The sequence below is a fragment of the Nipponia nippon genome, unplaced genomic scaffold (genome assembly GCF_047370975.1).
Source record: "Nipponia nippon isolate SJK-2023a ecotype South Korea unplaced genomic scaffold, ASM4737097v1 scaffold_10, whole genome shotgun sequence".
Classification (NCBI taxonomy): Eukaryota; Metazoa; Chordata; class Aves; order Pelecaniformes; family Threskiornithidae; genus Nipponia; species Nipponia nippon.
Window position 1 is genome coordinate 32,152,753 of NW_028262291.1, and position 20,922 is coordinate 32,173,674.

The 20,922-nt window shown below is 38.2% G+C and overlaps 1 protein-coding gene across 10 annotated transcripts in view; it reads right to left on the bottom strand.

Annotated features, from left to right (window-relative positions):
- SIPA1L1 (signal induced proliferation associated 1 like 1) overlaps positions 1 to 20,922 on the bottom strand; it is a 232,186-nt gene that overhangs the window by 142,657 nt on the left and 68,607 nt on the right. For 5 of the 10 annotated variants that reach the window (XM_087746434.1, XM_087746424.1, XM_087746429.1 and 2 more), the window contains one exon: positions 11,991 to 12,087. The exons of 2 other annotated variants lie outside the window; for them this stretch is intronic. The gene's annotated coding sequence lies outside the window, so the exon portion shown is untranslated. Of the gene's footprint in view, positions 1 to 2,515; positions 2,583 to 7,795; positions 7,816 to 11,990; positions 12,088 to 14,202; positions 14,229 to 20,922 lie in introns of those variants that run through there. 3 more of the 10 variants (XM_087746428.1, XM_087746433.1, XM_087746432.1) reach the window with 3 other exon arrangements.

A 20,922-nucleotide genomic window follows, 5' to 3' on the forward strand; every position in this document is an offset into this window, starting at 1 on the left:
CACCAACTGCCAAGTATAAGAAAGAAATTTGTGAAGCCTCAATGCCTCTAAAAGGCAGAAACCCACTTTACATGAGGAGACTGATGATTAAGAGAGACAGTAGTAGTATTAACCTGTGGCAAATCAGCAGTACAATTCAAAGCTCATGGCTCCTGGTCCAATATTTCCATTTTTAGACAACAGTTTTTCTACATACCAGGTAAATCTTTAAGAATCCACCCAAAACACAAAGAAAAAAAGAAAAAGAAAAAAAATCACATTAGAGAATAAACAGCTGTCTAAACATCCACTGAAGTCCAGAAAAGAAATCCTTCATCATTGTGAGGGATTTCAGTCTTGAAAAGATTAGCCAGAGGCCTCACAGTATCGTCAATAGAACTCCCTAGGATTGGAGTTTGCTTTTTGTTTTGTGGGTGGGGGAAGGGGTAGTTAAGCTTCTTTTTCAAAGTATTTTGTCAGGATAAAGATGATTTTATATTAGACCCCATTCCAACAAATGAAAGTTAGTTTATTACTGGATTTAGAATTCTGTACCTGTCCAAATACAAGAAAGCACCATCTGGTTTATATGAAAGCCACGAACTATTGGCCTGTGTTACATTCTGTATCATTTGTACTGTTATAATAAAGGTAAACAAGGCTGAGGTTTCTTCTGTTCTTGCCTGCAACAGATCTATCATTACCCTATATACTCATCAGTATAATTCATGCACTAAAACACACACTGTAAAAACTCTCAGACTAGTAAAAGGGACTTAAAAAATACTTAGGAAATCTAGTTGATAATACAAAATATTTTCCCTGACTAACAAAGGAATTTACAGCGCTATCTTGCACTCAGGGTCATCTTTGATTCATGTAAACTCACAACATAGAGTGTTACGTTAAAGACGAAAAGTAAAACCATTGCTTTTGTTTAAAAAGCATCAGCTCTGCATAACGTGCAGAAGGCATATAAGTATCTTTCTAAATAGTCTCTATACTTCTCTACTACCTGACAAATCTATAGCCTCTGCAGCTTCAACACGATTTGCAGTTTCTTTGTATGTATTTTTTCTTCAAATCAACATCCAATCCAACTCTTGTCCCCAAAACTTGAGGGAACTTTATCTATTGGTAAAGAGTATCCTATATTACCTCCAAGATCATCCAGGTGTACATTTACGACTAATAAAAATACTAATTACACAGCTATCCTAGAGCAATGCTAGATTACAAGCAGAGCCAAATTATTTGGTGAATATGGGATAAAAGTAAAAACAAGTTAATAAAAGTGAGTCTATCACGATTAACAAAGACTAGCAAAGCTCAGTTTCTTACTGATTTGTGCCATGCTCCACAGCGTCTTCCATCTCCACAACTTAATACTTTTACCTCCATTCCCTGAGAACTGCTCACGCTGCACACCCCACCAGGGCAATACACTGGATTTCTCTCCTATCAAGCTACCACTCTGCACAAACCATTTGGAACTTAACATCATTGAGACTTGTATCTATCCATCAAACTGACAGAGATCGGCAGGTTCGAAAGCTGTTAGGAAAGCCTAGACAACATGAAAGCAGGTTTGAAAAACATCACATACATACAAAGTAAGAATATTTCTGTCCAGTACAGAAATTAGGGTTTTTATTTTAAACTTCCTCTATCAAAAATATCTCAACCAAATAAGAGAACAAATCAAAGCATGTTTTATTTGTTCACCTTTGTGACAATGTACTCCTGAACCCTGAAGCTACATAGGGAAGCATCTTCCAAGTACTACTACTTCTGATTTGAACTCTCTATATCTACAAAGTCAAACAACACATACTGGACATTCATCCTGAATATACACTAGAACACAGACACATTTTTACATGTACAATCAACTGCTCTGCAGGAAAAAAACATTTTACAGAATTACTTTCTCATAAATTCTTAAGTGGCGGTAAGCGTTGAATTAGAGATGCACAGAAGTCAGTAGCATGGCAAGCAGGATACTTTCATGATAAAAGAGCCACATGGAAAAATGCAGAAATGTGAGTTTATTGTTTCCCTGACCATACAAATGAAGAGCTACTGTAAAACTATGAGACGGTGTGCAACATTTCTCATTTTGCAAAGCAAAGACTGAAACGGCAAGCTGTGCCTGGCAGTAACTGAACTGCATCAGCAAAAAAGTACTAACAGCAGTATGAATTTTCACAAACACAAGCACCTCTGCACTATGCCACTGTAACCAACACTGAAAAGACACCACCGCCACAAAACATGACACCTGCCACGTTGCTTTCTAAGCAGCACCTCGTAAAACAGATCTCTGCAATGTTTTGGTTTTTTTTCCAGTTAATAGATGCCCTTTTTTCCCCACCCCCGCTTTCACAAACACTGCTTTGTTGAAAGGAATTCTTTGTTATTTTAAATAAAAAATAAAATAGTTGATTCAGAAGAAAAAAAAACCCACCCCACAGGAATAAAAGCTCCAGGCTCAAAATCTACAATAAATACTTTAAATAAACAAGCTTAAACTTACCTAACAGTACATTACCTCCAATGTTTTCATCATTATTTTAAAGTGCTAGAAGATTCCCCTACTTCTGAGCAGTGAAGGAAAAAAAGGCGGGGGGGGGGTGGGGGGGGTGGGGGCAGGGAGGGATTGGAGATACAAATGAGCTTATCAGCTGCTCAAACCAGGAACAAGACTTTTCCAAACACCACCTTCTTGTGTAATACGAAGGATAGTATTTTAGGAACACAAGCTACAAGGTAACATCTCTGTACCCTCTATGCTTTAATATACTTTCCATTTTGGTCCTATAAAACTGAAAAGAAATCAAATGTACTCATGTATGCTCCTCTATCACAAAGTGCTATAACATTTTGACATAGTTGTTTCTGATTTCTGATAATACTTACTACTAAAAACATTTCAATATAGTTCTGCAATTCCTTGTCAGAAGTACTTACTGTACAAACACTGTTTTTCAAACACGAAATCTGAAATTGCAGGTCTGGTGCATTTGTGCTAAAAATAAACTAATACTGTAAGCCACAAAGCTAAACTGTAAAAAAGCAAGCAAATACAAATTAAATAAGATGAAAACTACGTTTTATGCCTAGACAGATCAGCTGAAATAAAAAGCATGAAAGAAAGGTATTTTTAAATTCATATTGGCCATGATTAGGATGATCCTGAGCTGCACTGACAATCCGAAAGCCAAGCAAGAGGTACTATTTCAATGCCTCACCGATCAATTTGGAATTGGAGCATAATCACTGCATAGGTATTAACACAAAATAAAAGTATTATAGGTAAACTGTTTTTGCAGTTGAGACGACAGAACAGTCAGCCGTCTCTATAAGGCTCATAGCTGGACTACCAAACCCAATCCCCAGCCTTAAGGGTTCGTTCTATTTGAGAAAGGAAAGAGAAAGGTGTCAGTACTCTATGGCTTACCAAAGGAAAAGGAAGAAAATTTCTCATGTTTTTGCTATAATGGAATTATGCTGAAAAAGTGTCTGACAGGAAACAGCAAAACCAGTAACTGTAGTTCTTTGGGTATAAAAGACTCAGCCGCTTTTGTAGGACCTTGAAATTTTGTCTAATGTTGATGTTTGTTGACACCTTCCGTACCAGAATTTCAAAGTATGTATTAATACACTCTGGCAATTTCCCACATGCACGGTAAAGCTCTGCGAGTCTGAAAAGGTTTCTTACATTGATTTGCTTCAGAATTCACTCACCTAAGGGAAAGGCTAAATCTCTGTTTTCATTTAATAGGCAAAATTAGAAAACAGCTTAAATCCTGATTATATAAAAACGTTAGAAGAAGGTCAGCCACAACCCTCTTTGCTCTGTAGATGAACAATTCCAGAAGTTACCTCAGAGCACCGAGACCATTTTGTTCATTGTCTGGGGTCTCCTATGGACTGAAGGTATGTAACTGCACAGCTATCCTGGAAAAATGCAGAGCCGTATTATTTGGTGAACATGGAGGAACAGTAAAAATAGGCAATGAAAATGCAGAAGGCATGCCTTTGAGCATATCAGTGGTAAGCATAGGAAAGTTTAAGCCCTAACCATGAATATAGGGGCCCAGAACCTGGAAAATTTTACATGCTGCAACGATTCACAGATCTGAAGCACCCACTGTTAGGTAATTTTACCAAGCAGATAATCATATATGACAAGCAGACCCATTACCAGTACTACCTGGCATTTCTCAATTCCTTGCAGAATTCATTACACTGAAGACTACGAAGCTATCTGTATCCATTAGTTTATACTCTCAACACTCGCCATGGGACAAAAAACCCAACAACTACGCCATAGACTGCATTAGGAATTTTTCGAAAAAGAACACCAGTCCTTTGTCATACCAATATATAAAATTTCTACATTCAGTACCAAATGCAATTCTGCTCTTCCCAAGTTAAAAAAAAAAAAAAAACAAGCTATAGCAGAATTAGAAAGAGCAAGAGGAAGGCAACAGAGAGCAAAAGGTACTGGGCTTCCCGATCTAGAAAGTCCTGAGCCAGAAGTCACCAGACATTAAGCCTAAAGCTACAAAGCTGTCTTATATTCCTCCATTTGCATCTGTTGCTATGCTCTGTCAGAGGCAGCACCACTAGTCTAGAGGGTACTTTGATTTCACCAAATACTGTAATCTAACTGTAACACTGGATTTCTGGATGAAAGACAACAGTTAATATTTTAATGTATGAAAAAATGCATCCAACTTGTCCAAATATTTAAAGTGCTCTTTTGAATATCTTTTAAGTATCTACAAAGACAGCCGTGAGCCTCAACATTCCTTTCTACATCCAAGCCATTTTAATAAAAACAAAGCTAAAAAAACCCAGATTAGCCTTAACTAATGAAGAAATGACAAATGCTTTGCAGAATAATCCAAGAAGGAGCACTTGGCCCGCAACTTAATTTCCCAGCAAAAATATTAAATAGCCACTGCCTTTACCTGCTCTTTTCTCTCAAATTTCCAGTCTTACTAAATTGACCCCTGCTTCCCTTTTATAGTCAAGGACAGATGCAAGGAGCAAAGATTTGCAAGGAACACACGTCTGTCCTCCTTCCCTCCCTCACAGCCGAGCATGTAAATGTTTAAAGAATGCCATAAACTTCTGATTCTAAATTAATCCCGGCTGGGAAGGCGCTCAGGCCCCAGTCATTTTGCAGCTCAGCCTCTTTCCAAACAACCTCCTCCCAACAGCCACTTGTTTTCAGAGAGGCTAAAGCAGCAGTTACCCCTTCTCAAGGAAGGAAGGGTGCACTGGTTCTCAACTTCAGCCTTTCTCCTCAGCCAGCTTCTGCAAAGAGCTCTAGCGTGGGTGCTAGAAGGGAGGAAAAGAGGAATAAAAAGGGGAAATTATGCTGAAGAAAATGAATGCCTAAAAGCAGTAGAGAAAATAAAGGGAAAAGAACAGAGTAAGAAAATAAAAGAAGAGCGAGCACAAAGAAAAAATATTAAACTTAACTTGGAGTTTAAACAATGATTATTCAGTGCTTCCTCATATCCTGAAAGATCATATCTATACTACTACACATACACACACACTGCACCTCTGGGCTATGGGCTTTACAAACACGTTACCAAGAGCACAGCAGCATGAGGAAGGGAGAACAGCAGTGGCTGTTCCCCTAAGGTATGACTGGCACACAAAGAAATCAAGGTCTTTAGGAGCCACGCTACACCAACACTGACAAGGCTGGTTAAAAAAAAAAAAAAAAAAAAAGGCAAAAAAAGAAAAAGATGCTGTCTTCTCCACTGTTTCTTGTGTTGCAGCTGCACAACTAGAAGCTTCCAAACAATTCCAAGCGTGCAGGACCAAGTAAAGAGGCCAATCCAACAAACGGATGAGGAAGCAGCTTTCCTGCTGTTATTTTGGTGCATACAGAGCAGAGGAACTAAAGGCACTAAAGGCTGGCCAGGCCAGCGCTGCTCTAGGCGCAGCCTAAAGAAGTTGACACGTCCAGACACTCAGCTTCACAAACGACAGGACACTGATGTGGATGAGGGAGAGGACCATCCTCACACGATCTGGGAAGGTCTGCACACACACAAAACACCCAACAGCAATAAAACCAAAAAAATCCACCACACCACATCCTAATTTAATTCTATCCAATCGATTTCTGAACTTTAAAAGAGTTTGCCACCCTGGGTTTCACAGTTCAGAGAAACTTCTCCTCTTGTATATTTTGTAATATATATAGGTGCAAAAATGTAATGAGATTTAATAGGAAATCTTGCTCCTCCCCCTTCCTATTCCTATTGGAGGTATACAGGCATGGGAGAGGTTGCAGCTCAAGCACATGTTAAGACATTCAGCTTACTCCTGTAAAAATACCATATATAAAGCCAAAGCTGAGTTTTCAGCTACCCTGAGTTAGAAAACTGTTTTCAACTTCTGCAAATTATAAGCTTCCTTTGCTTAAAAAAAAATGATTATTTATATACATTTAAAAAGACTCAGTAAAATGAAATATTAGTGGTATTAAAGGTCAATGTAATCAATAGCACAGCTTCGAGGTACCAAAGAACCATACCAAACCTTCAAATATGGAAATAATGGGATGAACTAGTGACTGATTACATAAATTCATCTAAACATATACAAGGCATAAAACTAAAAAGACCAACATGCTAAAAAAACCTATACAAATTAAGAGTAACAGGAAGCACTATTTATTAATTGCATTACTACTAATGCAAAAGCTACACAGCATCATTCACATTATGACGTGTATATACATGTACGCTATGTTATATACATAAAAAGACATGACTAATGCCTCATGCTGATGGGATCTGTAAAGCTAGCATCACACTGTCTAGTAGACACTGATCTTTATCTTTCATCAAATGGAGCAGAGTTAAGTTGTGGTCCTGCATTATGCATTAGCAGTGAATACAATTAGACTGAAGAGCAAGCTGATCTTCTCTGATCTCGAGCACAAAGCGTGAACTCTGATCTTCACAGGTGACAGCTTTGTGCATTACTTCAGTTTACTAGTTAGCTTCCTTGAATCTGTGTACGCAATAGAAAACTCACAACACATAGTTGTGGCTAATCTTATGCAATCCACTAATGTTTAAACAAACATGAACATCAAATGAGAGAGCAAAGCAGGTATGTTACTTTGTCTGGCACAGAGAAACTGCAATTAGTTCTTGGTTTTACAGTTCAAGAAGGATGCTGAAAACTGGAGGAAAAAATTAAAATGTCTATAGCAAGAACACAGAGAGCAGGAGAAAGAAGGAATCTGATCTCTTGTCAAGCAGAGTTATAAAAGAACCACCAGTGACTGGAAACACCACCTAAACAAATTCAGGCTAGAAATGAGGTTTCTTTTGTTTTCAGGTGGATGGAATCATTTAAGAATTGCTCATTTCCAAATTCTGAGAAAAAAGTTTTCATTGAAACTATGCTTTCCAAATAAATGCGTATTTCACCTTGGTGTTCTGAAGCATGAATTTAGGAAATCTAAAAGTCAATGCAGTTGTAGCAGTAGCAGTTGCATATGTTCTCAAAACACTTTACAAAAGAACCAAGCATTTTCCCTCTACAGGAAGAAAACAAAGCAGAGAAATAACACTACCAGTCAAGGGCAGCACAGGAAAGAAGTTCACAGCTCCCGATTCCAATTATGCTACTCTATGATCCCTTCTGTTGGGTTTTTGAGTTGGTTTTTTGTTTTGGGGGGTTTTGTTGTTGTTGGTTTGGTTTGGTTTTGGGGGTCCTGAGGGGAGGGTCCTTTTGTTGTTTTGTTTTTAAATTCAGTCCACGAACTTACTATTTTTCCTGCTTCACAGATTCCAATTCTGTTCAGTGTCTCGGATTTAAATGCCAATTCTTATTACTAACCTGCAAAAATTAAAAATATTTTAACTGGGGAAATCTGTTGCCATGAAGTTTAAGAAGCACAGCACGTTGTACTTTAGTAATACGCAAGCTGACTCATGCAGAAACTCAAAATACCAGGGTTGCTCATGCTTCACCAGCCAGTCCCACAAAACATTAATATAGCAGGATCAACGACAGAAAAGATCTTGTTTGTTAATCAGTGTACGTTTGTATCATAGACGGTATAAGTACATAGTTACTAGCTCTAAGTTTAGTACATTCCACATTTTAAAGGTAAAACTAGGAAAAATTCATACACAGAATACATGTATTTAATCTACCAACAGCTCTCCACATTTATACAAGCTACAGAACTCAATAATGAGTTTTACAAAACCCACTCAATTTCCAGGGCATAGGATTTCGGTGATTAAGCACCCAGACTCCTTGACAGCCTCAAACAGGCTATGCTAAAATCCGTGTTGTTAAATCCTTGCAATCTTTTTTAATCCAGGCTAGCTAGATTAAAGCTAACTTGGGTGTGTCTAACCACTCTGAAATCAGGAAGTTTGCAGACGTAGCATAGGCACCCTCGTTCTTGGCCTGCCTAGTCAACAGGCACCCACCACAGGAAAGAGCATGGATCATTACAATCCGTACCACTAAATCTTCAGTCGTTCCGGACTAAGAAAACAGCGATCAAAGCATAAAACCCTTGCCAGCTTATGGATAGTCAAAAATTAATGGGATCCAGGCTTTTCTCTTTGCATTCACTCATATACACTTAGTTTCTGAATATGCAACTCTTTCAGTCTCATACACAATGAAATGAAGGTAAACTTCTCTCATGAACAACCATTTCCTATTATAATGGACATATTTAGCTATTAAGAATATTATCCAGTTTTGTTGAATGGTTCAATTGCAATTCTCCACTTCTAGAGTACATTAAACAATCTCCCAACTACCACATGCCAACTTCTGGTAATTCATCACACTGTTTTTAAACATAAAAGAAGGTAAAAATACACTAAGCACTTTCTATTTCTTTTCCATTTAAAGATAATAACTGTAGTTGTCATTGCAATACCACAGTACAAAGACATTATGGAAGGCAATTGCTAACTTGGGAACATAAATGCATCAATGAGAGTATCTAATACCCATACTCCCTTTCTCTCAGGTGCATGCGTGCACAGGTACATGCATGCATACAAAATACATACATGCACTCCTCAAGTAACACCCTTCCTTTCTTTACAAGGAGACCAAGACTGTAAGCACTATTTGCACGGAGTTTTCCTAGCTTTCTTCAGACTCCTCATGGAAACAGCTTGAAATACAGACCTACACAATCCTAATAAGGGAAACCCTTTGTACAACCACCAACTAAACCTTGGGGAAATTTCGGGGGGGAGGGGGGGGGGGAATACGACAAAATACGAAAACCTGCTAAATGTACAGAGTTGTATTCCTTTCTTACATCTCCTGGCCATTCAGAGAAACAGTGCCTATACAGGTGCCATCTCCCATTACAGGGAACACAGCACTATGTACTCTTAAACACATTCCTAGGAAAGAGCAAGGATCACTGAGGCAAAACCTTTCCCACCTCACGCAACCAGGCCTTGTTACCAATGATAAATGAAGCTGCGTGGCTTCAACCTGTCAACAGGAAAATAATAGTACAGATAAAAACAGCAGCTTTAAACACTATCCTACAAAATATAACTTAAGGTCAACATCAGCCACTTAGGCACAGTGACCATCCCTTCCTCTTCCTTTCCCCCAGTCCTCCTCTTCATTTTAAGTGCAGGTCAAGGAGAAATAAGCAGTCTTAGGTTAACTTGTGTGCAGAATTCTACAAGTTTTATTCTGTCATTATTAACAGAAGAATGTGGGGAATCTAACAAAACTAATTTTATGCTGCTGAATGTCTTGCACCTAAGTATCTTTACAAATCTAACTAGATTCCATATTTGAAAAATAAGAAAAAAATCAGCTTTATTGGAGCATGTTACTATTTCTAAAAAAACCTACCTATTAACATGGATATGCTTCACTAAAACATTTAACTCCCAACCATAAAACTTGTTCATGAATTTCAGTACACAAGACTGGGTCTATGTTTATGAGCTCATAAGCTCATGGCCCTAACCAGAACTGCTTCTAGTGAAACAAATTAAGTTTTAAATATAACTTTGTATAAATAGATTTGTTACGAGCTGGAATTTAGCAATTTAAAAAATTCCACTGGGAAACAATTTCCATTAGTGAACAAAAATTGCATGTGTATAATAAAAAGGAATTTACCACCTACAGTGAGTATTTCAGTGGTATAACATGGTGACACTGTCACTGGCAAAATTAATTACTTTGGTATTCTTTATGGAAAGTATATGATAAAAAAAACCAAACAAACAGTGGAATCCAAATATAGCGGGGGGGAAAACTGTTCATTACTTTCCACTAGTAAGTTAAATTAATGGCTAAGAGACTGCTTTTACTTCATCACTCAAGACAGCCCTTTTTTACTGTCCATGCCCCACTACACAATGTTTAGGATCAAAATGTGTCTTGGGACCACAAACTTCAAAAACAAAACAAAAAGTTTTGTATGGTGTGGTGGGAAAGAGATGGACACAACGTTTTCTCCTCTGTCTGTAACTTTTGAGAGCTACATATCAAAGAAAACCACAATAATGATTGCATGTGAAAATCAACACTACAGATACCGCCAAGTGAAAAGGTATGATGATTCAAGGGGAAAGACAAAATAATTAAACAGCCTTTTCCAAGGGCTCCTCTAAATCTGGGAACAAACACGTTTGTTTCCAGTATCTATGTCCTCTGAAGGAAAGGGTTTGTTGCTACAATAAATCAAACCTCAGAGGCTAAGCAGTCCTCTGTTGACACGACGCAGCTTTGCTGACAGTATTTCAGAAGAACAGATTTAAATTGACACTTTCAATACAACAACATTGTCCAAAACAACTGCAACAACAACTACACGGCAGATTCTCTCAAATAAGGAACGTATTAAACGTTTCTTTAGGCATCCCACAGACTGATGAACTGATGTTACAAGGGAGGGGTTTTTCTTCAGTAGCAATGTTTATTAAATTGCTCGTCACTTCCAGGCTGGACTTCCTTTGCATATCCTACATCTATAGCTTTCAACATTCATTAATAAACAGATCATTAAAATCTGTTTGGGGGAGGGGGCTGTGTTTTTACCGTCTGGTTGCAAATCAGCTTAAACTGATCGAAGTTCAGATCTCAGTGCTGTTCTCCCTGCGGTCCCTAGCAAGTATTCTGGTCACCTCCCTTCAGGCTGCACTACGGCTTGTGCAACATGTTGACTTAATTCAGGAAGCCAGTCCACCTGAAAGCTAATCCACCCCTGGCCACCTTTGCAAAACCAACACCACTGCTCCCCATCCCTCCTGCCCTCACCCCCCAAAACCACATGCTGCAATTTTCCAGCCTTCTTGAAGCAGGTCATTACAAACCCACAAAGGACTTGCATTTGATACAAGGCAGAGGGCACAGCTGCATGGGCAGAACTGCAGCATCTGATGTTTGCAGCATCCTTTTTATCTTTTCACAAACTCCCTAAAAGTATATTATATTTCTCTGTGAAAGGATACATCATGTACTAAAAGTCAGACCTTTTCAAGAACTGGGCACATTCAGAATAATCATCCCTTTCTTCCTTACCACATGAGTTTAGTTTTGCAAGTAGATTTAAAGAAACCACCTACAAGAACTACCGTGTTTGAGAACATGTGACAAAACCAGGCATTCTGTCACAGCCTGAACAGAGTCCAACCTGCTTTTTAGGAACACTTCTACAAATACCTAGTAGAAAGGGGGGAGGGAGTAGCCATCTAGTCCCCTTGCATCTCCCTCCTGAAAAAAACTCTCACGTATAGAGGATGTATTCAGCAACAGAGTGGGATACAGTCTGGCACTCGGCGGCAGCCAGCCTACCCGGGTAAACCATCCTGCTGGAGACCATCCCTTCTGCATTGTATGAAACACTGTGCTATCAGCAGTCAAAGCCAACACTGATTTTGTAGCATCTAGCACTACTCCAAAGGGTGACTGTCAGGCAGTATGGAAACTGGAACATGCATTCTTACCTATCCAAATTCCCGAGAAGGCCAGCGCATGCAGCTTTAGCAAAAATTCCCAGTGGCTGTCACAACCAGCTTCACATGAATCATAGCATGGTGAAACCTAGAAGCAGAAAGACCATGGGTATGAACAAACTTTGAATGGGAGATGAGCGGGTGAAATCTTTTCAAAAGGCAAATGGTACTGTGGAAACTGTGTTTGTAAGAAGCCAGAAGCAACAATGCGAGGCTTATAAAACCGTGAACCTATGAAGCTTTTGTAGCTAAACTTACTCATCTCAGAGAGTCTGCATGAGAAGTTTCTCACTATAACAATCCCAGCCTTTCTTTTATCACCCTTTCTCTGAATCAAGTTTTTTTCTTCCAGAACACATTCTGTGAGGCATTTGGAGATTAAACAAACACAGGTTACACCTGAAAGAAAGGGAACATTTAGCAGTGTTGTGGCCCACTTTTTTTCCTCACTACTCATCATAAAGCCTATCACACATGTCAAACACAAGGTAGAGCAAGAGTGAGTTTATCTAAGTCACCAAATGCAGTCCTCTAAGAAGTCACCAAGAGTAGCAAGTAAAAAAAAAAGTTTCAAAGTTGGTTCTTCCTATTTACCAGGCCCTGTAATAAAATCATTATTGTTTCAGCATTAGCCTTAACATCTGACCTCTGTCTATTGCTACAAAAGGCTTGCATCTGTAGATGATAGGATCCCTCTAAAATTAGACTGGGCAAACAGATGTAACCATGGAGATTTATGCTGCAGTCCCAAGAACGCTGCAGAGGCACAAGCTGGAGGTAGAGCGCATACCGCCAACGAATTTTTGTCCTCCTCTACTCCCACCAAGCTCACGTGTTACAGGAGATGTGCAGTGAATCATATCAAAGAGAGAGATTAAAATCCAGCTCTAAATAAGGAGACTGGAGGAGAAGACCTAGATAATTTCTCCAACCTCATTTTCCCCAATCTAGTTCACTGCACGGCTACATAAGCACTTGTGCTGACATGAGGCAGAAAAGGCACAGGACAGGATAAACAGACAAGGACGGCTGCTTTCAGCTGCAATGCCAGCATAAGCTGCACATAAAACCATGGTACAAGCGCTATTTATTTCATTATAGTGATCTTTGAAACTTGATAGGTTGATAAGCAAATAATTTTCAGTCACCTCTTGCTATTCTCCCAACAGTTCTTTCTAGACAGAATTGAATAAAGTTTGAACACATGGTGGCAAGAACATTAGCATCAACCAAAATTCTTTAAAGAGTGCCAGACAGAATTAGCAACAGAGCTCAAGAAAGTAATTATTGCCATCTTCCTTTAAGCAATTAATAATATAGCTTTCACAGTTGGGTTTTTTCCTGCAAGTTCAGTTTAGGCTTATTTACAAAATAGTGTGTGACATTAAGACTTTGGAAAAACAAGAAGCATCATCAAAAGAGCTGCAATAAAAAAAAAAAAAAAAAAAGAGCAAGTCCAACAAAAGCAGTTTCCAAAAGGTAGAGAGAACTAAATTCCTGTTTAAAATAACATAACATTCCAGGAGGAACTGCATTTTAACTTTCATCTCACCAACAAACTGAGCCTGTCTCTCTCAAGCAGAATCACATTCTAATTTTGGGGTAGAAACGTTTAGTTATAACTCAGTCTAATGAAGCAAGTAAAAGGTTTAAAACCTATTTGCCTGTGATTGCTACTGACATTTTGGCAAGTCATTTGGGCAGCAGGTAAATAAATAATTTCTGCAGGCAGTGGCCTTCTGGTCAAGAAAATTTTCCTTGTTTTCTTTAGGGCAAAATTCTTCACCTATTCCAGCATTACTAAGATGCATCATAATTCTAACCCATAACTCTCCATTTTCTTTGGTGTTAAATTATAGACCTGCTGTGTAAAGATAACTTTTTTTTTTTTTTTAAAAGATTGCCTGTGAAGCTCAATTGTGATTGGGAAGGCCGCCTACACAGCAGAGAGAGTGAGAAAAAACACACTTGCAGAGCTGAAAACACATTGGTGTAGGCGTACGTTAAGGGGGAAGGGAAGAACGAACTTGGTTCTACTGAAAAAGGCTATTTTCTTACATCACCCTTGGAAGAATTAAAATGTGTTACTTGAAGAGAATTCAAAGGATTGTTTGCTATGTTCCAGATGTCAATGTGCAGTACTACAAGCAAGATGAGGAATCCTTGCAGATTCATCCCCCTGATTTCAGAATCTGCCACCTACCCAAGGAATGCTTCACTTCCCCCACTTCTCTGCCGCATCCTGAAGAAGCTGTTCTCACAGAGCAGCACGTCACCTGCAGAACAGCAGTTCAAAGCTTTAGAAGACTTCTATAATTAATAACATTAGGAAGTACTGAAATTGAAGCCAAAACCTTTTCAAAAAAAGAAGGGGAAAGCAAATGCTCTCTAGAAACACTGAGAACAATTAGCATTTATTCTCAGTAGAATCTAACAGTATTCAAAACTGCTGAAAAAATAGCTACAAGAAGTTCAGATGTTTCTTTCTCGTAGACACTTTAAAAAAAAAAAAACAAAACAGAACAAAACAAACATTTTCCTCCCTAGCCTACACAGCCTTCAGTCCATTCATCTCCCAAGGAAAGTAAGCAGGCCTTTCGTGATGTCCTATTAACTAATCCAGATTTTCAAAAGAAAGAAGAAATGAGCATCAGTGGAAAATATGCTTCTCAGTTTTCTTTAGGAAGGCACCACTTATACACATTACAATTTCTAAATAAAGAAGTCTACATAAAGTGTTCTCGTGCCATCATAAAGCTATGAAAATATTTTTAATAGGTCTGTCTTTCCCTTCGTAATAAAAACAAAAGGCTTTTGATGTACGTGCATTGGCTGATTATTACTGTAATTACTACCAGAAGAATGAAGACAGCCAGGACAAGTTTCACCATGAACTTCAACAAACATGAGATGATGCACTGCAGGGAAAAGAAGATGCTGCTGCTCCCATGGCGTTGGACACCAGCCTGCAACCTATTTTGCAAACCCCAGCCACAGGGAGATCAGACTTCAGCACCTAACCCCCTTGAGTGTTCAGGCTGGTATTTTCAAAACCCTGTGCCTAGCAGATGACTGAATTCCTGCACCCACAGTACACTGCCACATCTGAGAACAGCTTACAGAGCAGTACTGCTGGAAGGCCACCTCCAACGAAAGCTTTCACTAGTTTCACTCTAAGTTTCATTTCCAAACGTATGCTGTCACTGAAGATGCTGAATGCCAGAAACTGATAAATTATATCACTACAAAGTAAGCTCCGTTTTTATACATCTTTTCAACTATATGATTGCTAAGCACTAATGGCTATTACTCATACACATCACAAACACAGGTAAGACAGGGTTTTACAAAGCACCAAGCCAGCTGACTCGCACAAACCTATATAGCAAGCGAAAGCAGCACACTTAGAAGTGACAGCTAAGCTCCTAAAATTACTCTTAAAACACAGGACAGTTGCTCCTGAAGCTCACTGAGGCACAAATTCTTCTGGGTCAGAAAGGCAGGAAAAGATGAAGTATCAAAGGGAGGTATAAAACTCAGCAGTAGTAAAACCTCCAGAAAAAAGGAGGATCTGAAACAATGAATATGAAATGGTGAAAAACACAGAAGCAAGAAAAGAAGTAAGGCAACACAGAAACAAGTACAAAAAAAGGTGTATAAGAAGTAGTAAGACTTGAAATCCCTTATTCTAGGAAAATTGGAGTCATTTACTATAAATGAAGATATGTAGACTCCTACTAAACTTTGAAATTACAGCCATCTTGACTTTCACCCTGGTGAACAGTGAAATGCTGTTTCTGACACATTAATAAAGCCTCTCTACATACCAATACACATATAATTCTAATAAACCAAAAGTGCATGAAAATATTACACAACAAATGAATCACATATATAGAATCTGCATCCTAATAAAGCGTATCCTTTCATGCTCAGCTCGTCAAGCTAAAGAACATTTGCTTCAAGAGTCGCTGCCAGAATAACCTGCTCTCTTGTGTTCTTCCATAAATTTCACTTTTAGGTAAAATGAAGTTTTATTTCTTCTTAGTGAGAAAACAGCTCAGAGTAGTTTGGAAGGCTGCCTTTTACTGTCAGGCTCTAAGATCTCCAGTCAGACTAAGGCTATTAGGAAAGAAAAAACCCTAGAAGAGCCCGGAGGGCTGTCAGGAGATTCTCTGCTGCTGCTGACATCAAAATTCAGAGAGAATATTTACCTTTTGCTTTTCAGACACTAAAACCTTCAGGAATTTCTCACAGATGTGCTACAAGGAAGAAAACTGAACTACTGAAACGTTTTTACATTCTCATACCTATTTGTAAAATAGAAGTATTAAAAAGAGAGAGATTTGAAATGGATTCAATTTTTGAATGAAGGGAAATTCAGCTCAGGTTGGGGGGGTGTCTGGGTTTTCTCATTTTGTGTGTTGGTTTTTTCCTCTCATCAATGGTAAACTAGAAGTCTGATGCAGATTTACAGCCTGAGACAAATTCGAATACCTTTGACATCATAATTATACAGTATCAATCAAAATTAATAACATTGCATTTAATTCATTAACTCCTTTGCTGCCCTGTCAAGAGGTGTCAATTAGTGTAATTCTTAACATTTTTCTCAAGAGGGGTAATGGAACAAAATCTCATTTCACCTGAAAAGGCTTCTTCTGATGTTCACAACATCATCTTAGTGCAGTAAGCCATAACCTTTCCTGATTATCCACAACCACCATGGCTTACACGCTTTCACACCGAGGCCAGTTTTTCTAGCCACAGAGTGTATGACTGTAATAGCATATAAATGGCTTTATGTTTACCTTTAACATAACTGCACATCCTACAAGTAAAATACCTGTACCAAGAAGATACTGCTGACTGGAAAGAGCTTCTCATCTATGAGCTAATGCTTTTGTCCAGTGCTGAACTAACCTAAGTGAAACATGAAGGAATTTATAGAGCACAACCATGAAAACTTTCGAGTTATTCCCAACAATAAGTAAGCACTTTAAAGTTAGGAATGCAAATACTTTAGTCTGAAATGAAGAAAATCAACAACAAATGCAAACAGAGTCCACTTTCCCCCTGCTCCCCTTACATGAAGTAGTGACCCATCCTTTTTGCTGTCCAATATTCCTTCTTTAAAAGTTAGTTTTTTCTCTTTGGAAACTTGTTCTATTGCTCGTTTTTCAGGCTAGCTTTCTGTCACAGCTAAGCTATAAGAGAAGGACAGGATTTTCCACCCTAAAAGGAGTTACTGCTGCCAAGCACAGAACTAGTAATCTGTCTATGGCAGAAAATACTGGAGGAGAAAGGATAAAGGGCAAATTGAGCAAAGAATTTGCAAATTCACAACTTCAAAGCTCACTCCTTTTCCATTTTGCTCTTCTCACCCCTTTCTTTCATATATGATTTCAATCCATTCGACTGCTGTTAAAAGAAATGAGAAACTGTGCTGGCATCTTGACTGACTTCTGTATTTGGAATTTTAAAGCTGTTTGTCCATGAAAACAAAGGAAAGACCATAGAGAATATGCAGCTGTTAGGAAGCTTTCCACTGATAAGGGATCAGAGTGCCTTGCAGATAAGGTAAATATCATTAAACTAAATACAAAGAAAGGGAAATCAAGGCAAGAGAAAGAAAAGGAGTTGCTGAAGGTCATCCAGCAGCCAACTGGCATTCAGAAATACTAGTCTTCTAACTTATAGCACCTGTGGCAAAGGACCATAACGACTTCTCTTTATATGAAGGCTTTCATCAGCACTTTGATGAACTGATAATACACATAATGTAAGCAACAATACATTAGCTAGACAAATTAGATGCCCTATACAAGAAGGCAAAGAACTGCCTAACAGTGAACAAACTAAAAGCCATGAAGCACTGTTACTGAATGACATCCCTGCACAGCCATCAACCAGTGGGCTTCCATTGGCAGGTACTAACATCTGTCAACAAACAAAACATGAAATCACATTTCCCCAATCTTTCACAATACACTGGCATATTGCATAAACTCCACTACTTTACCCTTTACCACAAAAAGTGTTTAAGCCAGGAATATCCAAATGCAAATTTCGGTTAACTGCATATATGCTGTGAGCACCACTTCTACAAGCCTCCAGTCCCCTTCACAGCACAACAAAAATGTACACCGTACATCTGCTACAGAAGGAAGCTTCACAATAAAAGTTGTATAGATGTATACTGCCTGTAAAATTCATTAAAAGAGGCATTAACTACATCACTATGGTTTCAAAATATCCAAGAGAATATGAAAAATTCCACTCCATTGAGCAGAATTTATTCAGTCTTCAAAAGCTTTGAAACTATGTAGAACCGAAAATCCTAGTAATCTCTAAGAAGTTTCACACTCCATAAATCGTATCTTCTTCTACCCCTAATTCAAAATTCAACTATAATAAAAAGACAATTCTTTAGCTAGAAAGTTCTTTTGCATACGTAACCAAACTTCTGCTTTTTATGTTACAAGCCTTCCTTCAAGGAAAAGAAAACATTCATCCACACCGCCCTTCAGATAAAGCAGAACTCATTATTTCCATGCTACTGAAAGAGGCAAAAATAATTCAAGATATTCTCTCCTGCCACACCCAAGGTTTCCATTTTCAGTGGAGAAGCCCCTTTTACACTTGCATTTCATGGGAACCGATAATCTGTTATTCCATAACACACAAGCATCTTAAATCTCCATCCCCATTTGACTCACTTGGCAGACCTGGTAATTTGCATTACAGTGGGGGTTTCTCTGCCCATTCAAGGACCTTCATGCTCTTTGCCAGGTTAAGATAAAATTTAAAAGGGTTCTTTGCCTGTTTTCCCAGGAAAATTACAAATGATTTTGTACTCTTCTCAGTAGACAGCTCATTTTTCCACATTTCAAGATATACTGTTCTATAAACAATAGTTCACAGTTATCCTCTTGGTCACGCAACTCTTCAGGAAACAAAAAAAGCATTTTTCTGTCTGCTTAGACGGCATCAATATTATTACAGCTTACAGAAAGAAAGCTTTGTAAAGAATTTATTGAAAACAGGCACAGTCTAGCAAATTGACCACATGTCTAAGAGCTCTGCATAATTCAAACAAGCAATTTTACTTGTCTGTTCTGCAATTTTCCCATTAATGAAAATAATATTTACTTCACAGGGGTCAGAATGATTAATTTCCATGAAGAGCTTGAATCTAAAACAGAGGGTAATTTGATAGATCTCTGAGGAGTGAGGGTGAAGGAAAAACAAATTAGATTTTATGTTCATTTTCAAATGAGAAGATATTAGAGTTGCAGCAGAACCAGCTACTTTTGCATGTCCAAGAATATTAGCAAAATTACACACAATAAAGAAAATTCAATGCTAATATAATTTCTCTCGAACTACATGCCCAGCCATGAACAGCAGCAGACTCTTCAACACCACATTTTTACCCGAACAGACAAGTTTTGGAATCTGCCTTGATTCTTATCCATTCCAAAGTTGCTGCAGTTTCACACTAATAAATTGAGATGTAACATTTTGAGAACACGGTGCTCATTTATCCGTGGGAAAAAAGGGAAGAGAGTTACAGAACACTCCGAACATATTACTTTTAATAAACCCAAACCAAAAAAGAAATGTAAGAAAGTACCTTGTGAATCCAGAGACTATAATATAGCTAACTATTAAGGATTCATGGAAGTCTATTCCCAGTTTCAACTGTTCCAATTCAAAGCCAGAAAAATTACCCAGTTCATGTCAATGTACTACTAATTATTCAAACACTATTCTTAAGGTGTTCTCACTACTACAGAACCATTTGCACCCAGGCTGACCAGGTATAGCTGAGAATCTGGTCCACACCTTTTCTTCTTTTGTTAAAAATAAAGTGATTTTGAAAGTCTGGCTCTCAACATAGGATTCTCTTTTTTATCAGTAAATACACAGAAGCGTGAATTCACAAATACATCCTTTTCCTGCTTTTTAAGTACAAGAAGCACTGAGAAATTAGGTTACTTCAGACAAATTACTCTGGGTATTTTGAATTCATTTCTGGAGTATGTCTGATAGAGAGTAGAGAGTCTCTGTTTTTCTAGAGTAAAGAAAAATGGGCTTTGTCAAAGCAAGCATGTGATGCATTGATGGACCGCATACTGTAGAATACATACCACGCTGACACAGACTGACACTAGATACATCATCTTTAAAAAGTACCATGGTCTGAAGGTAAATGAGTAATTAACTGAAGATGTAAGATTGAACCCAAGTTAGGAGATGGAGATGTAAGGAGGTTGGGGGGTGTGTGTGGGGGTGTGCGCTATTATTTTTGGCAGGAGGAGGGGGCTGAAATAGCATATTGGTTTATCTACAAACACCACAGCTAAAACACCATAACTAACACCCTTGGATACAGAGAAAAATACACCGTTGAACATGTCATTATTTTAGTAAGAATAGCAAAAAACTAGACACCCTTGTTTCTAAAGAAACTGCAATTCTAGGGAAGAAACTAAAATAAGAAAATTGTTAATATGGGAAATTAGATTGTGAAGAAACAAAACGGAAATGTTATACATGCTTAATGAAGTACATGAAATAATTCCATGTTGCCACAAATTGAGATTCTACACTTCAGCAAGTATTCGTTAGTGCTGGGGAAAAAATCTAGAAGTACAAAAGCAGAAAAAAATGACTTAATATAATGCTGTAGCATAAAAGGTGATAACATAGGTTTTGTTGGGGGGGGTTGTTTGTTTAGATGCAGAAAACTGAGTTTATTTTTACTTCACAAAAAGATACTCTTCTAAGGAAAGGTTTGCAAATGTTAGCAACTGCAAACCTGCAGCACCACGCCAATATAATCTAACAGCAATTACAGAAGTTGCAGAAGCTACAGATGCTAAAGAACATAAAACTAAAAAGGGTGTGTGAGGGCCAT